Below are 25,429 nucleotides of genomic sequence, written 5' to 3'. Positions count from 1 at the left end.
AACGATGGGCTAGGGACATACTCTACTGCAGCACGCAAGCGGAGCTCTACAGTGAACTGTTACCCCCGAAGAGCCGCCCCAAGAACTTCTGGGGGCTGTATAGAACATACCTGTCTGCAGGGGCTGCGGAATCGACTGGCCAGGGGGAGACACAGGGCGAAGTACCCAATGCACACAGTGGGACGGAAGGGAGGGAGGCACAGGATCACGACCCATTGGATGCGCGACCGGGTGAGGCGTTGGCGTGATGGTTTGAAGGTGTGCCCTTGCGTGGAAGTGGTGGCTGGGGATTGACCGGGGGGGGCTGGGTGCGCCCCATAAGTAATCGGGTGGACGGCGGCAGAGTGCTGCAGGTTCGCCGGCGATCTGAATGTTGAGGGCCGCAATTGTTGCTCACTGCTAGATGCAGGGACTGTGGAGAAGGTGGCAAGTGGATGTGAGAGAGATGCGACGACGTGCGTGCGGGGGGCGGGGGGGTGGTGGGGGGGTGGGGGGCGTTGGGATATGGTTACGGACTCTCAGGGACTAGACCAGGTTGGCAGGAGTTGGGGGGCACGGGTAGGATTGCCTTAAGATAGAGCGGGCTGTGGTGCGGTATGGGGTCAGGTGCAGGTACTGTAATACAGAAGTAATGACGACGGGTTCACCACCGGTGAGGGTTCTCCTGAAGCGCCGCCGGTCCTCCGGGATGTCGGCTGAATGGCTGTGTAAGCGATGACTGCACCCCCCCGTCCCCCCCTCCCCCCCGCTGATAAGTGGGGCCAACTGATGGCTTTGTTACTTCACGGTGTATTGATATGTCCGTTTTATATTTGTCAATAAAGGTTTTTGGAAACTTAAAAAAAAAAAAGAAAAAGTGGGGTGTGCGGCCCCACAGTGCGGCCCCCCTCTGCCCCGCTGTGGAGAGATGACAGGGCGCCGTAAAGTGGGGTGTGCGGCCCCCTCAGCCCCGCTGTAGAGAGATGACAAGGCGCCGTAATGTGGGGTGTGCGGCCCCACAGTGCGGCCCCCCTCTGCCCCGCTGTGGAGAGATGACAGGGCGCCGTAAAGTGGGGTGTGCGGCCCCCACTGCCCCGCTGTAGAGAGATGACAAGGCGCCGTAAAGTGGGGTGTGCGGCCCCACAGTGCGGCCCCCTCTGCCCCCTCTGGAGAGATGACAGGGCGCCGTAAAGTGGGGTGTGCGGCCCCACAGTGCGGCCCCCTCTGCCCCGCTGCGGAGAGATGACAGGGCGCCGTAAAGTGGGGTGTGCGTACCCACAGTGCGGCCCCCCTCTGCCCCGCTGCGGAGCGATGACAGGGCACCGTAAAGTGGGGTTTGCAGCCCCACAGTACGGCCCCCTCTGCCCCGCTGTGGGGAGATGACAGGGCGCCGTAAAGTGGGGTGTGCGGCCCCACAGTGCGGCCCCCCTCAGCCCCGCTGTGGAGAGATGACAGGGCGCCGTAAAGTGGGGTGTGCGGCCCCACAGTGCGGCCCCCTCTGCCCCGCTGTCGAGAGATGACAGGGCGCCGTAAAGTGGGGTGTGCGGCCCCACAGTGCGGCCCCCCTCTGCCCCGCTGTGGAGAGATGACAGGGCGCCGTAAAGTGGGGTGTGCGGCCCCCCTCAGCCCCGCTGTGGAGAGATGACAGGGCGCCGTAAAGTGGGGTGTGCGGCCCCACAGTGCGGCCCCCTCTGCCTCGCTGTGGAGAGATGACAGGGCGCCGTAAAGTGGGGTGTGCGGCCCCACAGTGCGGCCCCCTCTGCCTCGCTGTGGAGAGATGACAGGGCGCCGTAAAGTGGGGTGTGCGGACCCACAGTGCGGCCCCCCCTCAGCCCCGCTGTGGAGAGATGACAGGGCGCCGTAAAGTGGGGTGTGCGGCCCCACAGTGCGGCCCCCTCTGCCTCGCTGTGGAGAGATGACAGGGCGCCGTAAAGTGGGGTGTGCGGCCCTACAGTGCGGCCCCCTCTGCCTCGCTGTGGAGAGATGACAGGGCGCCGTAAAGTGGGGTGTGCGGACCCACAGTGCGGCCCCCCTCTGCCTCGCTGTGGAGAGATGACAGGGCGCCGTAAAGTGGGGTGTGCGGCCCCACAGTGCGGCCCCCTCTGCCTCGCTGTGGAGAGATGACAGGGCGCCGTAAAGTGGGGTGTGAGGCCCCACAGTGCGGCCCCCCTCTGCCCCGCTGCGGAGAGATGACAGGGCGCCGTAAAGTGGGGTGTGCAGCCCCCTCTGCCCCGCTGTGGAGAGATGACAGGGCGCCGTAAAGTGGGGTGTGCGGCCCCACAGTGCGGCCCCCTCTGCCTCGCTGTGGAGAGATGACAGGGCGCCGTAAAGTGAGGTGTGCAGCGCCACAGTGCGGCCCCCTCTGCCCCGCTGTGGAGAGATGACAGGGCGCCGTAAAGTGGGGTGTGCGTACCCACAGTGCGGCCCCCTCTGCCCCGCTGCGGAGAGATGACAGGGCGCCGTAAAGTGGGGTGTGCGGTCCCACAGTGCGGCCCCCTCTGCCCCGCTGCGGAGAGATGACAGGGCGCCGTAAAGTGGGGTGTGCAGCCCCACAGTGCGGCCCCCTCTGCCCCGCTGTGGAGAGATGACAGGGCGCCGTAAAGTGGGGTGTGCGGCCCCACAGTGCGGCCCCCTCTGCCTCGCTGTGGAGAGATGACAGGGCGCCGTAAAGTGAGGTGTGCAGCGCCACAGTGCGGCCCCCTCTGCCCCACTGTGGAGAGATGACAGGGCGCCGTAAAGTGGGGTGTGCGTACCCACAGTGCGGCCCCCTCTGCCCCGCTGTGGAGAGATGACAGGGCGCCGTAAAGTGGGGTGTGCGGCCCCACAGTGCGGCCCCCTCTGCCCCGCTGTGGAGAGAGGGCAGGCGAGTGGCCCTCACCTGCACAGCAGGCCCGAGAGGTCTCAGCAGCTCCTCTTCACCCGCTCACTACAGGAGTTAAAGTGCCAACTGCCCACCGCGAACACGTCCTTAAGGATGTCACAGGGCAGGGGGGCCGAGATTCAGCCAAGAGGTCTCTGGTTCAACTCCCCCCCCCACCGCCCGAGCTGTAGAGCATCCCTCCACAGGCCCAAGGCGCCTCCTGCAGATCACGAGGCGCTATCAATCGCAGACACCGAGGAAGGCCAGAGGTCGGAATCAGACACAGAATGTATGGCCTCCAACCCTGTCCTGATCTGCTGGTTGGGTCAGGTCTACATTCCTTCAAGACGAATTACCACCGAGGCCGCCGTTCACCTGTCAGACTCGGAGAGCAAGGCCGCCAGGCTCGACCTAATAAAACATCGGAAACTAGTATTAGGAACACTGACCAGGATACAATCTAACTCATTCCATTTGTAAGGATCTAAATAAAAAAATAAATTAAAAAAAAGTAATTTTCGGATGCATGTTCCTACAAATAAAGGTTAAGTCTCTCTCACATAAAAAAAAAAAATAGCTTTTGGAGCTATTCTATGTCCTGAGTAAGGGCACTCCAAAAGACATACTTGCAGAAACGCGTTGCTTTTACAGAAGGACAGCACACACTCGCAGGTACTGAGAGTACATGAGAGGACTCCTGTGTCTCACAACACAACCAGCTCTCACAAAAGGAACCAGCTGAGGCTTTATGACCACAATAGGCAAGACACCGCCATGACAGCTAGAGGAGGCCCTCCCGCCAAAAGAAAAATGCTTATGTCTGGACGAACCTTAAATTGCACTAGTGATACAGATGAGAAAGGCTTCTGGATGCGAGGGAAGACCTCTACTGGCTTGCGTGAACCCATGGACCCCAGGCGTGACAGGTCGGCAATACCCGATGTCAGTGATGACAAAGTGGAGGCATTCAGACATGGGTTGCCGCAGATTATTAAGGTCTTGGCGGAACCAAAGAATGGGGCTCTGTGCTGCAACTGAGAACATCATTCCAGAATAGTTTCCCAACCTAAAACTGTGTTTTATCAACCACTAAAGCGAAGGCCCTGCTCCAACTGGGCGAACACTTCTGCAAACGGTATTCTTTATTTACACTTCAGCATATTCCTGAAAAAAATCAATCATCCTGGCAACACCACCGCCACCAAGCAATTAATTGCTGCCACTTCCTGTGACAGCAAGGATTGAAATATGCATCTGTGCTACAATGCGGTCACTTATACTCTCCCCCACTGCATCATAACTCACCAGCAAAGAGTAAATGAAGACAACAAGCCTGCAGTGCATCAACTGCACGACAAGGAGGAGACCCAATGCTACTGGGGACTTTCACACGGAGGAAAAGCGTTATCTGGGCAACCTCTACAAATGGCCGAAGGACGCATGGGTTCTAGCTGCTGGCATGGGCTCCTCAGTCCAGCAGAGGTTCTTCCAAGCTTCAAGTATGGGTTCCAGCTGCGGCATGGACTGCAAACTTCCAGGGCCACAGGGCTACTTAGCCAGGCAGAGGTTCTTACAAGAACACACTTCCAAGCTCGAAGCATGGGTTCTAGCTGCGGATTGGGCTCCCCGGCCCAGCAGACGTTCTTCCAAGAATCGGTTCCAGCTGTGGCATGGACTGCAAACTTCAAGGGCCACAGGGCTACTTAGCCAGGCAGAGGTTCTTACAAGAACACGCTTCCAAGCTCCAAGCATTGGTTCTAGCTTTCCTGACCGCAGGACTCCTCGGCCCGGTGGAGGTTCTTACAAGAACACAATTCTGGGCTCCAAGCATGGGTTCCAGCTGTAGCATGGGCTCCTCGGCCAGTCGGAGGTTCTTATAAGATCCAAGCATGGGTTCCAGCAGCTGTTGCTTGGGCTATAGACTTCCCAGACCGCAGGGCTCCTGGGCCCGGCGGAGGTTCTTCCAAGGTCCAACCTGGGTTCCAGCTGCGGCATGGGCTGTAGACTTCCCTGGCCGTAGGGCTCCTGAGCCCGGCGGAGGTTCTTTCAAGGTCCAAGTATGGGGTTCCAGCTGCGGCATAGGCTCCTAAAGCTCACAGAGGTTCTTACAAGCTCCTAGCATGGGTTCCAGCTGTAGCATGGGCTGTAGACTTCCCTGGCCACAGGGCTCCGTGGTCCAGTGGAAGTTCTTACAATATCCAAGCTTCAAGCATTGGTTCCAGCTGAGGCATGGTCTCCTCGGCCCGCCGGAGGTTCTTATAAGATCCAAGATTCAAGCATGGGTTCCAGCTGCAGCATGGGCTGTAGACTTCTCTGGCCACAGCGCTCCTCGGCCCAGCAGAGGTTCTGCCAAGGTCCAAGCATGGGGTTCCAGCTGCGGCATGGGCTGTAGACTTCCCTGGCCGCAGGACTCCGTGGTCCAGTGGAAGTTCTTACAAGATCCAAGCTTCAAGCATTGGTTCCAGCTGCAGCATGGTCTCCTCGGCCCGGAGATTCTTATAAGATCCAAGATCCAAGCATGGATTCCAGCTGTGGCATGGGCTGTAGACTTCCCTTGCAGCAGGGCTTCTTGGCCCGGCGGAGGTTCTTCCAAGGTCCAAGCACAGGGTTCCAGCTGCGACATGGGCTGTAGACTTCCCTGGCCGTAGGGCTCCTGGGTCCGGTGGAGGTTCTTCCAACGTCCAAGCATGGTATCCTTGTCCCAGAGGAGGTTCTTGTAGGATCCAAGCTCCAAGCATGGGTTTCAGCTGCGGCATGGGCTGTAGACTTCCCTGGCTGCAGGGCTCCTCGGCCCGACAGAGGTTCTTCCAAGGTCCAAGCATGGGGTTCCAGCTGCGGCATGGGATCCTCGTCCCAGAGGAGGTTCTTGTAGGATCCAAGCTCCAAGCATGGGTTCCAGCTGCGGCATGGGCTGTAGACTTCCCTGGCTGCAGGGCTCCTCGGCCCGACAGAGGTTCTTCCAAGGTCCAAGCATGGGGTTCCGGCTGCGGCATGGGCTCCTAAAGCTGGCAGAGGTTCTTACAAGCTCCTAGCATGGGTTCTAGCTGCAGCATGGGCTGTAGAATTCCCTGGTCGCAGGGCTCCGTGGCCCACTCAGAGTCCTTACAAGATCCAAGCTTCAAGCATTGGTTCCAGCTGTGGCATGGGCTTCTCTGCCCGTCGGAGGCTCTTATAAGATCCAAGCATGGGTTCCAGCTGCGGCATGGGCTGTAGACTTCTCTGGCCGCCGGGCTTCTTGGCCCGGCAGAGGTTCTTCCAAGGTCCAAGCATAGGTTTGCAGCTGCAGCATGGGCTGCAGACTTCCCTGGCCACAGGGCTCTTCGGCACGGAGGAGGTTCTTACAAGAACATGCTTCCAAGCTCCATGCATGGGTTCTAGCTGCGGCATGGGCTCCTCCACCCGATGGAGGTTCTTATAAGATCCAAGATCCAAGCATGGGTTCCAGCTGCAGCATGGGCTGTAGACTTCCCTGGCCGCAGGGCTCCTGGGCCAAGTGGAGGTTCTTCCAACGTCCAAGCATGGGGTTCCAGCTGCAGCATGGGAGCCTCGTCTCGGAGGAAGATCTTATAAGATTCAAGCTCCAAGCATGGGTTCCAGCTGCGGCATGGGCTGTAGACTTCCCTGGCCGCAGGGCTCCTTGAGCCGAAAGAGGTTCTTCCAAGCTCCAAGCATAGGTTCCAACTGCGGCATGGACTGTAGACTTCCATGGCCGCAGGGCTCCTCGACCCGACAGAGGTTCTTCCATGATCTAAGCATGGGTTCCAGCTGCGGCATGGGCTCCTAAAGCTGGCCGAGGTTCTAACAAGCTCCTAGCATGGGTTCCAGCAGCGGCATGGCTGTAGACTTCCCTGGCCGCAGGGCTCCATGGCTCAGTGGAAGTTCTTACAAGATCCAAGCTTCAAGCATTGGTTCCAGCTGCGGCAGGGTCTCCTCAGCCCGTCTGAGGTTCTTATAAGAGCTAAGATCAAGCATGGGTTCCAGTTGCAGCATTGGCTGTAGACTTCTCTGGCCGCAGGGCTGCTCGGCCCGGTAGAGGTTCTTCCAAGGTCCAAGCATGGGGTTCCAGCTGTGGCATGGGCTCCTAAAGCTGGCAGAGGTTCTTACAAGCTCCTAGCATGGGTTTCAGCTGCAACATGGGCTGTAGACTTCCCTGGCCACAGGGCTCCGTGGCCCAGTGGAAGTTCTTACAAGATCCAAGGTCCAAGCATGGGTTCCAGCTGCGGCATGGGCTGCAGACTTACCTGGCCGCAGGGTTCCTGGGCACGGCGGAGGTTCTTACAAGAACATGCTTCCAAGATCCAAGCATAGGGTTCTAGCTGTGCCTTGGCTCCTCCACCCGCCAGAAGTTCTTACAAGACCCAAGCTCCAAAAATGGTTTCCACCTGCAGCATGGGGTGAAATGTTCCATGGCGGCAGGGCTCCTCAGCCCGGCGGAGGTTCTTCCAAGCTGCAAGTATGGGCTCTTCCACCCAGCTGAGGTTCTTCCAAGCTCCAAGCAAGGGGTATTAGCAACGGCATGGGCTCCTCAGCCCAGCACAGTTAGAAAGGAAGAGAGTCCCAAAGAACCATGCTCAAGGTAGGCCTGTGGCGCCTGCCATAAAAGTCCTCAGACGTCCATGACAACTGAGCCAGTAACATGACCTCTGACTGGTGCTGGGAAAGGCAAGGACATGCAAAGAGGTACTGTTTGCAGAAACGTCTGTACATGGTGGCACACTGGACAAGGTGTACCAGTGAGAGATCCATGTGCATGAAACGCTCCTTTACGACCCATAGAAGAGGGTGTGCTGAGCGGCCTCTACTCCACTATTATCTCATGTCTCTCAGACCAGTATGGAAACCTCTCTGACCCCTAGTGCATCTCACTTCTTCTACAGAGCCCTCAGCTTATACCTCACTTACCGGTCTTACAGGCCGCTCTGCTACTCTACATCCCCTCCTCACATGTACTTCTCTTACACACAGACCTGTTACTGTACCTCAGCGCACACCTTACTTGTGTCACAACCCGCTCTGTAACACTGCCAGGTATTACCGCTCACTCACCTCTCTTACAGCCGCTCTACAGACCGGCCTGCCTCACTTACCCCTCACTCCCCTCTCTTACAGCCGCTCCTCTGACTAGCCTGCCTCACTTACCTCTAACTCACCTCTCACAGCTGCTCCGCTCACTAGCCTGCCTCACTTACACTCGTTCTATGTTGTCTAGTGAGCGTTGTGCTCCCTGCAGGTGAGCGCTGTGCTCCCTGCAGGTGTCCTTTGTGCTTTTGGCAGGTGAGCTCTGTGCCCCTTTCAGGTGAGCGCTGTTCTCCCTGCAGGTGTCCTTTGTACCTGTATCTGTAGGTGAGCGCTGTGCTCCCTGCAGGTGAGTGCTGTGCTCTCTGCAGGTGAGCGCTGTGCTCCCTGCACCTGCAGAGAACACAGCGCTCACCTGCCGAGGGCACAAAGGTCACCTGCAGGGAGCACAAAGGACACCTGCAGGGAGCACAAGGCTCACCTGCAGAGAGCACAGCGCTCACCTGCAGGGAGCACAGCGCTCACCTGCAGGGAGCACAGCGCTCACCTGCAGGGAGCTCAGCGCTCACCTGCAGGGAGCTCAGCGCTCACCTGCAGGGAGCTCAGCGCTCACCTACAGATACAAAGGGCACCTGCAGGGAGAACAGCCCTCACCTAAAAGGGGCACAGCGCTCACCTGCCAAAAGCACAAAGGACACCTGCAGGGAGCACAGCGCTCATCTACAGATACAGGTACAAAGGACTCCTGCAGGGAGCACAGCGCTCACCTGCAGGGAGCACAACGCTCACCTGCGGAGCACACAAAGGACACCTGCAGGGAGCAGAGCACTCACCTACAGATACAGATACATAGGACACCTGCAGGGAGCACAGGGCTCACCTGCAGAGAGCACAAAGGACACCTGCAGGGAGCATGGCACTCACCTACAGATACAGTACATAGGACACCTGCAGGGAGCACAGCGCTCACCTGCAGAGAGCATAAAGGACACCTGCAGAGAGCACAACGCTCACCTGCGGAGCACACAAAGGACACCTGCAGGGAGCAGAGCACTCACCTACAGATACAGATACATAGGACACCTGCAGGGAGCACAGGGCTCACCTGCAGAGAGCACAAAGGACACCTGCAGGGAGCATGGCGCTCACCTACAGATACAGTACATAGGACACCTGCAGGGAGCACCGCGCTCATCTACAGATACATAGGACACCTGCAGGGAGCACAGTGCTCACCTGCCGAGCATGTACAAAGGACACCTACAGGGAGCACAACGCTCACCTTCAGGGAGCACAGCGCTCATCTGCAGGGAGTGTTTGATTGGTACTGATGCTCCGTCCATCACCACCCCCTTTTGTACCGCTTTGTTCGCCATAAGTTGGCAGGGTATGCTCAGACGTGAGTCCCTTGCTCACTTTGCCACTGGATTCAAGCAAGCCTGGCTGAAGAAGGCTGAAATGCCAGAAACCGGTCCCAGGAAGCTTGTTTCCGGTCCAGGGAAGACATGGCTTGGCAGTTCGGGCTGGACTGTTCCCATGAGGCACAAGGTCAGACTGATTTGCATATGGCCATGTCTGAACTGGGGTGGCAGAGTGGGCTAAAGAACGGTGATGGATCAAACCCAGATCTGTTGACTGGGTGTGAGTGCTTGATTGGTACTGATGCTCCGTCCATCACCACCCCCTTTTGTACCGCATCTGCAGGGAGCACAGCGCTCATCTGTAGAGAGCACAGCGCTCATCTGCAGAGAGCACAGCGCTCATCTGCAGAGAGCACAGCGCTGAGAGCACAGCGTTCATCTGCAGATACAGGTACAAAGGACACCTGCAGGGAGAACAGCGCCCACCTGCAAGGGGCACAGAGCTCACCTGCAGAGAGCACAGCGCTCACCTGCCGAGGGCACAAAGGACACCTGCAGGGAGCACAGCGCTCACCTACAGATACAGGTACAAAGGACACCTACAGGGAGAACAGCGCTCACCTGCAGGGGGCACAACGCTCACCTGCCAAAAGCACAAAGGACACCTGCAGGGAGCACAGCGCTCACCTGCACCTGCAGGGAGCACAGAGCTCACCTGCCAAAAGCACAAAGGACACCTGCAGGGAGCACAGCGCTCACCTACAGATACAGGTACAAAGGACACCTGCAGGGAGCACAGCGCTCACCTGCAGGGGGCACAACGCTCACCTGCCGAGCGCACAAAGGACACCTGCAGGGAGCACAGCGCTCACCTACAGATACAGGTACATAGGACACCTGCAGGGAGCACAGGGCTCACCTGCAGAGAGCACAAAGGACCCCTGCAGGGAGCACGGCGCTCACCTACAGATACAGGTACATAGGACACCTGCAGGGAGCACGCGGCTCACCTGCAGAGAGCATAAAGGACACCTGCAGAGAGCACAAAGGACACCTGCAGGGAGCACCGCGCTCACCTACAGATACAAAGGACACCTGCAGGGAGCACAATGCTCACCTGCGGAGCATGTACAAAGGACACCTACAGGGAGCACAACACTCACCTGCAGGGAGCACAGCGCTCATCTGCAGAGAGCACAGCGCTCATCTGCAGAGAGCACAGTGCTCATCTGCAGAGAGCACAGCGCTCATCTGCAGAGAGCACAGCGCTCATCTGCAGAGAGCACAGCGCTTATCTGCAGAGAGCACAACGCTTATCTGCAGAAAGCACAGCGCTCATCTGCAGAGAGCACAAAGGACACCTGCAGGGAGCATGGCGCTCACCTACAGATACAGATACATAGGACACCTGCAGGGAGCACAGGGCTCACCTGCAGAGAGCACAAAGGACACCTGCAGGGAGCATGGCGCTCACCTACAGATACAGTACATAGGACACCTGCAGGGAGCACCGCGCTCATCTACAGATACATAGGACAACTGCAGGGAGCACAGTGCTCACCTGCCGAGCATGTACAAAGGACACCTACAGGGAGCACAACGCTCACCTTCAGGGAGCACAGCGCTCATCTGCAGGGAGTGTTTGATTGGTACTGATGCTCCGTCCATCACCACCCCCTTTTGTACCGCTTTGTTCGCCATAAGTTGGCAGGGTATGCTCAGACGTGAGTCCCTTGCTCACTTTGCCACTGGATTCAAGCAAGCCTGGCTGAAGAAGGCTGAAATGCCAGAAACCGGTCCCAGGAAGCTTGTTTCCGGTCCAGGGAAGACATGGCTTGGCAGTTCGGGCTGGACTGTTCCCATGAGGCACAAGGTCAGACTGATTTGCATATGGCCATGTCTGAACTGGGGTGGCAGAGTGGGCTAAAGAACGGTGATGGATCAAACCCAGATCTGTTGACTGGGTGTGAGTGCTTGATTGGTACTGATGCTCCGTCCATCACCACCCCCTTTTGTACCGCATCTGCAGGGAGCACAGCGCTCATCTGTAGAGAGCACAGCGCTCATCTGCAGAGAGCACAGCGCTCATCTGCAGAGAGCACAGCGCTCATCTGCAGAGAGCACAGCGCTGAGAGCACAGCGTTCATCTGCAGATACAGGTACAAAGGACACCTGCAGGGAGAACAGCGCCCACCTGCAAGGGGCACAGCGCTCACCTGCAGAGAGCACAGCGCTCACCTGCCGAGGGCACAAAGGACACCTGCAGGGAGCACAGCGCTCACCTACAGATACAGGTACAAAGGACACCTACAGGGAGAACAGCGCTCACCTGCAGGGGGCACAACGCTCACCTGCCAAAAGCACAAAGGACACCTGCAGGGAGCACAGCGCTCACCTGCACCTGCAGGGAGCACAGAGCTCACCTGCCAAAAGCACAAAGGACACCTGCAGGGAGCACAGCGCTCACCTACAGATACAGGTACAAAGGACACCTGCAGGGAGCACAGCGCTCACCTGCAGGGGGCACAACGCTCACCTGCCGAGCGCACAAAGGACACCTGCAGGGAGCACAGCGCTCACCTACAGATACAGGTACATAGGACACCTGCAGGGAGCACAGGGCTCACCTGCAGAGAGCACAAAGGACCCCTGCAGGGAGCACGGCGCTCACCTACAGATACAGGTACATAGGACACCTGCAGGGAGCACGCGGCTCACCTGCAGAGAGCATAAAGGACACCTGCAGAGAGCACAAAGGACACCTGCAGGGAGCACCGCGCTCACCTACAGATACAAAGGACACCTGCAGGGAGCACAATGCTCACCTGCGGAGCATGTACAAAGGACACCTACAGGGAGCACAACACTCACCTGCAGGGAGCACAGCGCTCATCTGCAGAGAGCACAGCGCTCATCTGCAGAGAGCACAGCGCTCATCTGCAGAGAGCACAGCGCTCATCTGCAGAGAGCACAGCGCTCATCTGCAGAGAGCACAGCGCTTATCTGCAGAGAGCACAACGCTTATCTGCAGAGAGCACAGCGCTCATCTGCAGAGAGCACAAAGGACACCTGCAGGGAGCATGGCGCTCACCTACAGATACAGTACATAGGACACCTGCAGGGAGCACCGCGCTCATCTACAGATACATAGGACACCTGCAGGGAGCACAGGGCTCACCTGCAGAGAGCACAAAGGACACCTGCAGGGAGCATGGCGCTCACCTACAGATACAGTACATAGGACACCTGCAGGGAGCACCGCGCTCATCTACAGATACATAGGACACCTGCAGGGAGCACAGTGCTCACCTGCCGAGCATGTACAAAGGACACCTACAGGGAGCACAACGCTCACCTTCAGGGAGCACAGCGCTCATCTGCAGGGAGTGTTTGATTGGTACTGATGCTCCGTCCATCACCACCCCCTTTTGTACCGCTTTGTTCGCCATAAGTTGGCAGGGTATGCTCAGACGTGAGTCCCTTGCTCACTTTGCCACTGGATTCAAGCAAGCCTGGCTGAAGAAGGCTGAAATGCCAGAAACCGGTCCCAGGAAGCTTGTTTCCGGTCCAGGGAAGACATGGCTTGGCAGTTCGGGCTGGACTGTTCCCATGAGGCACAGGGTCAGACTGATTTGCATATGGCCATGTCTGAACTGAGGTGGCAGAGTGGGCTAAAGAACGGTGATGGATCAAACCCAGATCTGTTGACTGGGTGTGAGTGTTTGATTGGTACTGATGCTCCGTCCATCACCACCCCCTTTTGTACCGCATCTGCAGGGAGCACAGCGCTCATCTGTAGAGAGCACAGCGCTCATCTGCAGAGAGCACAGCGCTCATCTGCAGAGAGCACAGCGCTCATCTGCAGAGAGCACAGCGCTCATCTGCAGAGAGCACAGCGCTCATCTGCAGAGAGCACAGCGTTCATCTGCAGATACAGGTACAAAGGACACCTGCAGGGAGAACAGCGCCCACCTGCAAGGGGCACAGCGCTCACCTGCAGAGAGCACAGCACTCACCTGCCGAGGGCACAAAGGACACCTGCAGGGAGCACAGCGCTCACCTACAGATACAGGTACAAAGGACACCTACAGGGAGAACAGCGCTCACCTGCAGGGGGCACAACGCTCACCTGCCAAAAGCACAAAGGACACCTGCAGGGAGCACAGCGCTCACCTGCACCTGCAGGGAGCACAGAGCTCACCTGCCAAAAGCACAAAGGACACCTGCAGGGAGCACAGCGCTCACCTACAGATACAGGTACAAAGGACACCTGCAGGGAGCACAGCGCTCACCTGCAGGGGGCACAACGCTCACCTGCCGAGCGCACAAAGGACACCTGCAGGGAGCACAGCGCTCACCTACAGATACAGGTACATAGGACACCTGCAGGGAGCACAGGGCTCACCTGCAGAGAGCACAAAGGACCCCTGCAGGGAGCACGGCGCTCACCTACAGATACAGGTACATAGGACACCTGCAGGGAGCACGCGGCTCACCTGCAGAGAGCATAAAGGACACCTGCAGAGAGCACAAAGGACACCTGCAGGGAGCACCGCGCTCACCTACAGATACAAAGGACACCTGCAGGGAGCACAGTGCTCACCTGCGGAGCATGTACAAAGGCACCTACAGGGAGCACAACACTCACCTGCAGGGAGCACAGCGCTCATCTGCAGAGAGCACAGCGCTCATCTGCAGAGAGCACAGCGCTCATCTGCAGAGAGCACAGCGCTCATCTGCAGAGAGCACAGCGCTCATCTGCAGAGAGCACAGCGCTCATCTGCAGAGAGCACAGCGCTCATCTGCAGAGAGCACAGCGCTCATCTGCAGAGAGCACAGCGCTCATCTGCAGAGAGCACAGCGCTTATCTGCAGAGAGCACAACGCTTATCTGCAGAGAGCACAGCGCTCATCTGCAGAGAGCACAAAGGACACCTATAGGGAGCACAGCGCTCACCTACAGATACAGGTACAAAGGACACCTTCAGGGAGCACAACGCTCACCTGCAGAGAGCACAAAGGACACTTCTAGGGAGCACAGCGCTCACCTGCAGAGCACGTACAAAGGACACCTACACAGAGCACAGCGCTCACCGACAGGTACAGGTATAAAGGACACCTGCAGGGAGCACAGCACTCACCTGCAGATACAGGTACAAAGGACACCTGCAGAGAGCACAAAGGACACCTGTAGGGACCACCGCGCTCACCTACAGATACAAAGGACATCTGCAGGGAGCACCGCACTCACCTGCAGAGCACGTACAAAGGACACCTACAGGGAGCACAACGCTCACCTACAGGGAGCACAACGCTCACCTGCAGAGAGCACAAAGGACACATGCAGGGAGCACCGCGCTCACCTGCAGAGCACGTACAAAGGACACCTAGAGGGAGTACAACGCTCATCTTCAGGGAGCACAGCGCTCATCTGCAGGGAGCACAAAGGACAGCTGCAGGGAGCACAAAGGACACATGCAGAGAGCACAAAGGACACATGCAGAGAGCACAAAGGACACCTGCAGGGAGCACAAAGGACACCTGCAGGGGGCACAGCGCTCAACTACAGATACAGGTACAAAGGACACCTTCAGGGAGCACAACGCTCACCTGCAGAGAGCACAAAGGACACTTCTAGGGAGCACAGCGCTCACCTGCAGAGCACGTACAAAGGACACCTACACAGAGCACAGCGCTCACCTGCAGAGACAACAAAAGACACTTGCAGGGAGCTCAGCGCTCACTTGCAGGAAGCACAGCTCTCACCTGCAGAGAGCAGAAAGGACACCTGCAGGGAGCACAGCGCTCATCTGCCGAAAGCACAAAGGACACCTGCAGAGAGCACAGCGCTCACCTACAGATACAGGTACAAAGGACACCTGCAGGGAGCACAAAGGACAGCTGCAGGGAGCACAAAGGACACATGCAGAGAGCACAAAGGACACCTGCAGGGAGCACAGCGCTCACCAGCAGGGACCAGAAAGGACACCTGCAGGGAGCACAAAGGACAGCTGCAGGGAGAACAAAGGACACATGCAGAGAGCACAAAGGACACCTGCAGGAAGCACAAAGGACACCTGCAGGGAGCACAAAGGACACCTGCAGGGAGCACAAAGGACACCTGCAGGGACCAGAAAGGACACCTGCAGGGAGCACAGTGCTCACCTACAGATACAGGTACAAATGACACCTGCAGGGAGCACAGCGCTCACCTACAGATACAGGTACAAAGGACACCTGCAGGGAGCACAGAGCTCACCTGCAGAACACGTACAAAGGACACCTGCAGGGAGCACAGTGCTCGCCTACAGATAAAGGTACAAAGGACACCTGCAGGGAGCACAGCGCTCACCTGCAGGGACCAGAAAGGACACCTGCAGGGAGCACAGTGCTCACCTACAGATACAGGTACAAATGACACCTGCAGGGAGCACAGCGCTCACCTACAGATACAGGTACAAAGGACACCTGCAGGGAGCACAGTGCTCACCTACAGATACAGGTACAAAGGATACCTGCAGGTAGCACAGAGCTCACCTGCAGAGCACGTACAAAGGACACCTGCAGGGAGCACAGTGCTCAGTTACAGATACAGGTATAAAGGACACCTGCAGGGAGCACAGCGCTCACCTACAGATACAGGTACAAAGGACACCTGCAGGGAGCACAGTGCTCACCTACAGATAAAGGTACAAAGGACACCTGCAGGGAGCACAGAGCTCACCTGCAGAGCACGTACAAAGGACACCTGCAGGGAGCACAGTGCTCGCCTACAGATAAAGGTACAAAGGACACCTGCAGGGAGCACAGAGCTCACCTGCAGAGCACGTACAAAGGACACCTGCAGGGAGCACAGTGCTCGCCTACAGATAAAGGTACAAAGGACACCTGCAGGGAGCACAGCGCTCACCTGCAGGGACCAGAAAGGACACCTGCAGGGAGCACAGTGCTCACCTACAGATACAGGTACAAATGACACCTGCAGGGAGCACAGCGCTCACCTACAGATACAGGTACAAAGGACACCTGCAGGGAGCACAGTGCTCACCTACAGATACAGGTACAAAGGATACCTGCAGGTAGCACAGAGCTCACCTGCAGAGCACGTACAAAGGACACCTGCAGGGAGCACAGTGCTCAGCTACAGATACAGGTATAAAGGACACCTGCAGGGAGCACAGCGCTCACCTACAGATACAGGTACAAAGGACACCTGCAGGGAGCACAGTGCTCACCTACAGATAAAGGTACAAAGGACACCTGCAGGGAGCACAGAGCTCACCTGCAGAGCACGTACAAAGGACACCTGCAGGGAGCACAGTGCTCGCCTACAGATACAGGTACAAAGGACACCTGCAGGGAGCACAGAGCTCACCTGCAGAGCACGTAAAAAGGACACCTGCAGGGAGCACAGTGCTCACCTACAGATACAGGTACAAACGACACCTGCAGGGAGCACAGAGCTCACATGCAGAGCACGTACAAAGGACACCTGCAGGGAGCACAGTGCTCACCTGCAAAGAGCATAAAGGACACATGCAAGAAGCACAGCGCTCACCTGCAGAGAGCACAAAGGACACATACAGGGAGCACAGCGCTCACCTGCAGGCAGTACAAAAGACACCTGCAGGGGGCACAGCACTCACCTGCAGAGCACGTACAAAGGACACCTGCAGGGAGCACAGCGCTCACCTACAGATACAGGTACAAAGGACACCTTCAGGGAGCACAACGCTCACCTGCAGAGAGCACAAAGGACACTTCTAGGGAGCACAACGCTCACCTGCAGAGCACGTACAAAGGATACCTACACAGAGCACAGCGCTCACCTACAGGTACAGGTATAAAGGACACCTGCAGGGAGCACAGCACTCACCTGCAGATACAGGTACAAAGGACACCTGCAGAGAGCACAAAGGACACCTGCAGGGACCACCGCGCTCACCTACAGATACAAAGGACATCTGCAGGGAGCACCGCGCTCATCTGTACAGAGCACAGCGCTCATCTGCAGAGAGCACAAAGGACACCTATAGGGAGCACAGCCCTCACCTACAGATACAGGTACAAAGGACACCTTCAGGGAGCACAACGCTCACCTGCAGAGAGCACAAAGGACACTTCTCGGGAGCACAGCGCTCACCTGCAGAGCACGTACAAAGGACACCTACACAGAGCACAGCGCTCACCTGCAGATACAGGTACAAAGGACTCCTGCAGGGGGCACAAAGGACAGCTGCAGAGAGCACAAAGGACACATGCAGGGAGCACCGCGCTCACCTACAGATACTGTTGGACCCGGCCTCGTGGCATGGTCCTTACCCCCGTGGATTGTGCCCGTTCCCCGCCCCGGCCTTCACGGGCCACCCTTCTGAACTGCACCGAGGCCCTTCATCCTGGGCTGCACGAGGTCGCATACCCCTCGTGGCTCCGCCATCTTGTTGGCACCCACGTGACTCCGTGCACCAGTCAGCGCGACCCCGCTCAACCCGGCCTCGACCCCAGCGAAGCCCCGACATCGAGGCACCACAAACTGGCCAGGGGGTGCCGCAGGAACCATTCATCGCCCCCGGCGGAGGACAGTATCGATGGGACCCCCAACTGTCCTCCCCTCTCGAGGTGTGATCGCCCTGCAACTCCCTTAGGCCTGGCGCCTCCCCTGCTGGGCGTCTGGCCACCTCCACCCGGCCTCTCCGCCCCCACTGGGCGCCTGGGTCCGGACATCAAAGGGCTCCAGACCTATATCTGGGGCGACCCCGCCACAGATCGGCAGTTGTATCCCGGAGTCGAGAGCCCTGCTGATTGAATCGCGGCTGACCCTACGGAGAAGAACTCTTGTCGGAACCATCACGAGCCCTGCTGACTGCGTCGCGGCTCCTTCTTGTGAACACTTTGAAGCCACCTGGAACATCGGAGCCCTGCTGACGCTGTCGCGGCCCAACCTCGCTGAAACCTCCCTCGGAGCCCTGCTGACGACGTCGCGGCTCGAGCTGAGCAGAAACCATCTTGAGAGCCCTGCTGATTGGATCGCGGCTCTCCCCGAACTGTACGCCAGAGCCCTGCTGACGCCGTCGCGGCTCGACCCCTCCGAGGTCCGGAGGTCCTCCAGCTTGAGGATAAGAACTGGGCCCCAGGTACCCTCGTACCGCACTCCTGCCAAAGACTGTCCCGCTACCCCTACCCTTCCAAAGAGACACTGAGACTTTTGGTGGATCCCTCGATCCCTTCGTGTAAATATTGACCTCGTAACCTTTTTATTGCTGATAAAGAATTGCTTGTCTTGAGACAACCTCCTTGAGTCCGGTGTGGTGGTGTTACTGTGCCAGTACGTGATAGGAGAAGGATCTCTCAGGAGACTTCTCGGCAGCGCTCGGCTACTTCGTACAGTGTGTGGGCCCCCCCCTTGGTGGTCTCGCCGACTCCTCGGGGTCCGCCTTCCAACATTTGGTGGCCAGCGACGGGATCCGAGCCGAACGCAGTACGTACCAGCCAGTACCCACTAGCTTCCCATCCAAACGTACAGTAACGGTACGCGACGACGCCCCCGTCGACTGCTTCCTGGGGAACGACTTGGAGAGTTCCCCCTGGGCTCAAGTAGAGCGACGAGAGCACCTCCGAATGCTGGGACTATCTGACTGGGCCTGTGCAATCACCCGGTCCATGACCGCCCGGGCCCCCCGCTCATCCTCGGCCTCCGGGGCCGCCCAGCCCGAGGGGCTCGCACCACCTCCCACCAGCAGCGAGGGGGAGGCGGACGCCGACCCTGGACCTAGTGAATCCTCCCCCGAAGAGATGGCTTCCCCGTGCGCCCTACCAGAGCTGACACAATGGCGACACGAATGGGGCCCCACCCGGGAGCAGTTCCAACAAGAGCAGCAGTCCTGCCCCACTCTCGAAGGGGTCCGCCAACAAGCATCCGCCCAAACCAACGGGGACCAGACCGGCACCCACTGGGTCTACTGGGCCGAGGGCCTGCTATACAGTGAGCAGAAAGTGGCAGAACTCGGGGCTAGCCGAGTGTTGGTGGTCCCCCTCCGCTTCTGGGAGTTCCTGCTCAAGCTGGCACATGATGTGCCCCTCGCCGGACACTTGGGGCAAGACAAAACGTACAGCCGTCTGGTGACCCACTTCTACTGGCCCCGGATGCGGAGAGACGTGGACAACCACTGCCGGTCCTGCCAGACCTGCCAAGCCAGCGGGAAGACGGGGGGTCGGGTCAAGGCCCCCCTCCAACCCTTACCAGCCGTCAGCACCCCGTTCGAACGGGTCGGAGTCGATATCGTGGGGCCCCTGGACCCCCAGACCGCCCTGGGCCACCGCTTCATCCTGGTCCTCGTGGACCACGCCACCAGGTACCCGGAGGCGGTCCCGCTAAGAACTATAACGGCCCCCGTGGTAGGCCGGGCCTTAATGGGGATCTTCTCCCGAGTGGGATTTCCCCGCGAAGTGGTGAGCGACAGAGGCACAAACTTTATTTCCAGATACATGCGGTCCCTGTGGCAGCAGTGCGGGGTCACATACAAGTTCACGACCCCCTATCACCCTCAGGGGAACGGACTGGTTGAGCGGTTCAACAGAACATTAAAGGGAATGATCCAGGGCCTAGAAGAGCCCCTCAGGCGGAGATGGGATGTCCTGCTGCCGTGCCTCCTGTTTGCCTATCGGGAGGTCCCGCAGAAGTCCCTGGGGTTCAGCCCGTTTGAACTATTGTACGGACACCCGGTCCGCGGACCGCTCAGCCTGGTCAAAGAGAGCTGGGAGACGAAGCCCCAAGGCGCCCCTCCTGACGTCTACCGATACCTCCTGACCCTCCGAAACCAGACCCGCAAGTTCCGAGCCATGGCCGAAGCCAACCTCGAGGCCAGCCAGGAGGACATGAAGCGGTGGTACGATCGGAACTCCTCCACCATAGAATTCGAACCAGGTCAGAAGGTCTGGGTCATGGCCCCGGTTGAACCCGGCGCCCTCCAGGACAAATGGACCGGGCCCTTCAAGGTAGTGGAGAAGAAAAGTCCCGTCACCTACCTGGTCGACCTGGAGTCCCCCCGGAACCCCCTCCGGGTCCTACATGCTAACAGGCTAAAACCCCACTTTGCCCGGACCGAACTGAGCCTGCTACTGGCGACCGACGAGGGGGGCGAGGACGACTCCGAGCCCCTGCCCGACCTCTTGCAGTCCAACGTCCATGATGGAACAATCGAGGGTGTCCAACTCGCCTCTTCCCTGACTCCGGAACAGCGCAACGACTGCCAGCAACTGCTGCAGGACTACGCAGCCCTCTTCTCCCTCACCCCGGGGGTGACCCACTGGTGCGTCCACGACGTCGACACCGGGGAGAGTCCCCCCGTGCGACACAGAGCCTACCGGGTACCCGACCGAGTGCGGGCATGCATCCAGGCCGAAGTAACGAAGATGCTGGCCCTGGGGGTCATCGAACCCTCCGACAGCCCGTGGGCCAGTCCTGTCGTCCTGGTGCCAAAGGCCGCAGCTCCCGGCCGCCCCCCGGAGTTGCGATTCTGCGTGGACTACCGAGCCCTGAATGCAGTGACCAAGACGGACGCCCACCCTATACCCAGGGCCGACGAACTCATCGACCGCTTAGGGGCCGCTCGCTACTTGAGCACGCTGGACCTCACCGCCGGGTACTGGCAGATCCAGCTCACCCCCGGCGCCCAAGAAAGATCCGCCTTTTCAACCCCGGATGGGCATTACCACTTTCGGGTGATGCCCTTCGGAATGAAGAACGCCCCGGCCACTTTTCAAAGACTGGTAAACAAGGTTTTGGCAGGGCTTGAGGCCTTCAGCGCGGCCTACCTAGATGACATTGCCGTGTACAGCAACCACTGGGCAGAGCACCTCCTTCACATTAAAGCCGTCCTGGCCGCCCTCCAGCGGGCGGGACTCACAATTAAGGCCAGCAAATGCCAGATCGGCCACGGATCCGTGACCTACCTGGGCCATCAAGTGGGGAGCGGGCAGGTGGCCCCTCTCCAACCGAAAATAGATGCCATCCAGGCCTGGGAACCCCCCACTACCCAGACCGCTGTCCGGGCCTTCCTGGGTCTCACCGGATACTACCGGCGGTTTATCCGGGACTATGGAAGCATTGTTGGCCCCCTCACAGAGCTAACGTCCAAAAAGCAGCCCAAAAAGGTGCACTGGACACCCCGCTGCCAAGCAGCCTTCGACACCCTAAAGACCGCAATGTGTACTGCCCCGGTGCTACAGGCCCCTGACTACAATAAGGAGTTTGTGGTGCAGAGGGACGCCTCCGAGTATGGGATTGGGGCCGTCCTGTCCCAGGCCGATGAAAAGGGGCTCGACCGACCAGTGGCCTTCATCAGCCGACGGCTACTGCCCCGGGAGCAACGATGGAGCACCATCGAGCGTGAGGCCTTCGCTGTGGTGTGGGCCCTCAAGAAACTCCGGCCCTACCTCTTCGGTACCCACTTCCGGGTCCAGACCGACCACCGGCCCCTGCGGTGGTTAATGCAAATGCGGGGCGAGAACCCCAAGCTGCTGCGGTGGTCCATCTCGCTACAAGGGATGGACTTTGACGTTGAACACCGGCCCGGCAATGACCATGCCAACGCCGACGGCCTGTCCCGCTTCTTCCGCCTTGACGAGGAGAATCCCCAAGGAGATGGGTGACTCTCCATGCCTTCGGCTGGGGGGGGACGCCTGTTGGACCCGGCCTCGTGGCATGGTCCTTACCCCCGTGGATTGTGCCCGTTCCCTGCCCCGGCCTTCACGGGCCACCCTTCTGAACTGCACCGAGGCCCTTCATCCTGGGCTGCACGAGGTCGCATACCCCTCGTGGCTCCGCCATCTTGTTGGCACCCACGTGACTCCGTGCACCAGTCAGCGCGATCCCGCTCAACCCGGCCTCGACCCCAGCGAAGCCCCGACATCGAGGCACCACAAACTGGCCAGGGGGTGCCGCAGGAACCATTCATCGCCCCCGGCGGAGGACAGTATCGATGGGACCCCCAACTGTCCTCCCCTCTCGAGGTGTGATCGCCCTGCAACTCCCTTGGGCCTGGCGCCTCCCCTGCTGGGCGTCTGGCCACCTCCACCCGGACTTTCCGCCCCCACCGGGCGCCTGGGTCCGGACATCAAAGGGCTCCAGACCTATATCTGGGGCGACCCCGCCACAGATCGGCAGTTGTATCCCGGAGTCGAGAGCCCTGCTGATTGAATCGCGGCTGACCCTACGGAGAAGAACTCTTGTCGGAACCATCACGAGCCCTGCTGACTGCGTCGCGGCTCCTTCTTGTGAACACTTTGAAGCCACCTGGAACATCGGAGCCCTGCTGACGCTGTCGCGGCCCAACCTCGCTGAAACCTCCCTCGGAGCCCTGCTGACGACGTCGCGGCTCGAGCGGAGCAGAAACCATCTTGAGAGCCCTGCTGATTGGATCGCGGCTCTCCCCGAACTGTACGCCAGAGCCCTGCTGACGCCGTCGCGGCTCGACCCCTCCGAGGTCCGGAGGTCCTCCAGCTTGAGGATAAGAACTGGGCCCCAGGTACCCTCGTACCGCACTCCTGCCAAAGACTGTCCCGCTACCCCTACCCTTCCAAAGAGACACTGAGACTTTTGGTGGATCCCTCGATCCCTTCGTGTAAATATTGACCTCGTAACCTTTTTATTGCTGATAAAGAATTGCTTGTCTTGAGACAACCTCCTTGAGTCCGGTGTGGTGGTGTTACTGTGCCAGTACGTGATAGGAGAAGGATCTCTCAGGAGACTTCTCGGCAGCGCTCGGCTACTTCGTACAGTGTGTGGGCCCCCCCTTGGTGGTCTCGCCGACTCCTCGGGGTCCGCCTTCCAACAGATACAAAGGACACCTGCAGGGGGCACAAAGGACAGCTGCAGGGAGCACAGTGCTCACCTGCAGAGCCCGTACAAAGGACACCTACAGGGAGCACAAAGGACAGCTGCAGGGAGCACAAAGGACACATGCAGGGAGCACAAAGGACACCTGCAGGGAGCACAGCACTCACCTGCAGGGAGCACAGCACTCACCTGCAGGGAGCACAATGCTCACCTGCAGAGCACGTACAAAGGACACCTGCAGGGAGCACAGCACTCACCTGCAGGGAGCACAGCGCTCACCTGCAGGGAGCACAGCGCTCACCTGCCGAGGGCACAAAGGACACCTGCAGGGAGCACAAAGGGCACCTGCAGGGAGCACAATGCTCACCTGCAGAGGGCACAACGCTCACCTGCAGGGAGCTCAGCGCTCACCTGCAGGGAGCACAAAGGACACCTGCAGCAGCAGGTACAAAGGACACCTGCAGAAAGCACAAAGGACACGTACAGGGAGCACAGCGCTCACCTGCAAGCAGCACAAAGGACACCTGCAGGGAGCACAACTCTCACCTGCAGAGAGCACAAAGGACACCTGCAGGGGGCACAAAGGACACCTGCAGGGAGCACAGCGCTCACCTGCCGAAAGCACGCAGGACACCTGCAGGGAGCACAGCGCTCATCTGCAGAGAGCACAGCACTCTACTGCAGAGAGCACAGCGCTCTTCTGCAGAGAGCACAGCGCTCTTCTGCAGAGAGCACAGCGCTCTTCTGCAGAGAGCACAGCTGCGCTCCCTGCAGGTGAGCGCTGAGCTCCCTGCAAGTGTCTTTTGTTGTCTCTGCAGGTGAGCACAGAGCTCAGCGCTCACCTGCAGGGAGCACAAAGGACACCTGCAGCAGCAGGTACAAAGGACACCTGCAGAAAGCACAAAGGACACGTACAGGGAGCACAGTGCTCACCTGTAAGCAGCACAAAGGACACCTGCAGGGAGCACAACTCTCACCTGCAGAGAGCACAAAGGACACCTGCAGGGGGCACAAAGGACACCTGCAGGGGGCACAACGCTCACCTGCAGGGAGCACAGCACTCCACCTGCAAGGAGCACAAAGGACACCTGCAGGGAGCACAGCGCTCACCTGCCGAAAGCACGCAGGACACCTGCAGGGCTCACCTGCAGGGAGCACAGCGCTCTTCTGCAGAGAGCACAGCGCTCTTCTGCAGAGAGCACAGCGCTCTTCTGCAGAGAGCACAGCGCTCTTCTGCAGAGAGCACAGCTGCGCTCCCTGCAGGTGAGCGCTGAGCTCCCTGCAAGTGTCTTTTGTTGTCTCTGCAGGTGAGCACAGAGCTCACCTGCCGAAAGCACGCAGGACACCTGCAGGGAGCACAGCGCTCACCTGCAGGGAGCACAAAGGACACCTGCAGGGGCAGGCACTAAGGACACCTGCAGGGAAAACCGTGCTCACCCAGTGCTCTCTCCATAGAAGAAGCAGGGCCAGCCCACCACGGATTCAAGTCACTGTGCCTGGTCCATGGGTAGAGTTAGACAACTTGCTGTGCTCTCCAGGGCAGGGATCTACAGCCTGCCAGTGGAAATCAACAAATCTTTTTCAAAGTTTGCTGAAGTGGGCATGGAAGACGGGCTGAAACCTCCCAGTCAGGACTGACCTTCTGGCCTTCTAGAGGTCTCTAGAGGTCGTTCAAAGGCCAGGAAGCTAAGAAGACTGCCGCAGGGCACTTATTGGGCTCCAAGTGACAGAGATATGTTCATCCAGAGGTCTGTCATACATTCATCTGTGCCTCAGGAGGGAGGCTCTTCCCAGGTCAGAGGGAGCAGTGTGCCTACTCCATGACAAGTGCATGAATGAGAGATTATCAGAAGGTTTGCAAGAAGGTGAAAAAGTGCTGAAAAGGGGGTGGTTTTGATGGGATTTCTGCCAGGATTGGGCATAAGAAATTATCCAGTCAGTGAATCACTGGCGGATGCAGAGGACAGAAATAGACCCTTAACACCAGCTCTCCAGAGCATCCCTGCACCTGGAAGGACATCTGAGGAAAGAAGTCTGGGAACTGTGGGTCCTAATCCCCACTTGAACCCAGAGCTTGCAAGTATTCCCCAACAGTCATTTGGGCGACCTCCTGTTACTGCCTATGAGATCCAGAAAGCAGGAGAAGGGCTCCAACCTATGAGGAACATCCATGTGTCAAGCTGTGAGTGGACTGCACTGTAACCCACAGAAGCCGCAGGGGCTAGGGAGCGACCTGAACACTAGACGTTTGCCCTGAGCACCACCTGGGAGCTGCAAGAGGAACCACCTGTGACTTTTACACCAACTTGAAGAAACTGGGACTCTTGGCCAAAGCGAGAAGCAGTGGCAGAGAGATCCATCTCTCCCTTGGAGCTGG

The 25,429-nt window shown here is 58.7% G+C and overlaps 1 protein-coding gene across 7 annotated transcripts in view; it reads right to left on the bottom strand.

Moving 5' to 3' along the window:
* MINK1 (misshapen like kinase 1) overlaps window positions 1–25,429 on the bottom strand; it is a 965,829-nt gene that overhangs the window by 761,261 nt on the left and 179,139 nt on the right. The gene's annotated exons all lie outside the window — the stretch shown is intronic.

This window comes from Triturus cristatus, chromosome 12, assembly GCF_964204655.1.
Source record: "Triturus cristatus chromosome 12, aTriCri1.1, whole genome shotgun sequence".
Lineage (NCBI taxonomy): Eukaryota > Metazoa > Chordata > Amphibia > Caudata > Salamandridae > Triturus > Triturus cristatus.
Note: the sequence above shows the minus strand (reverse complement) of the source record. Positions and strands in the feature narration are given on the sequence as shown.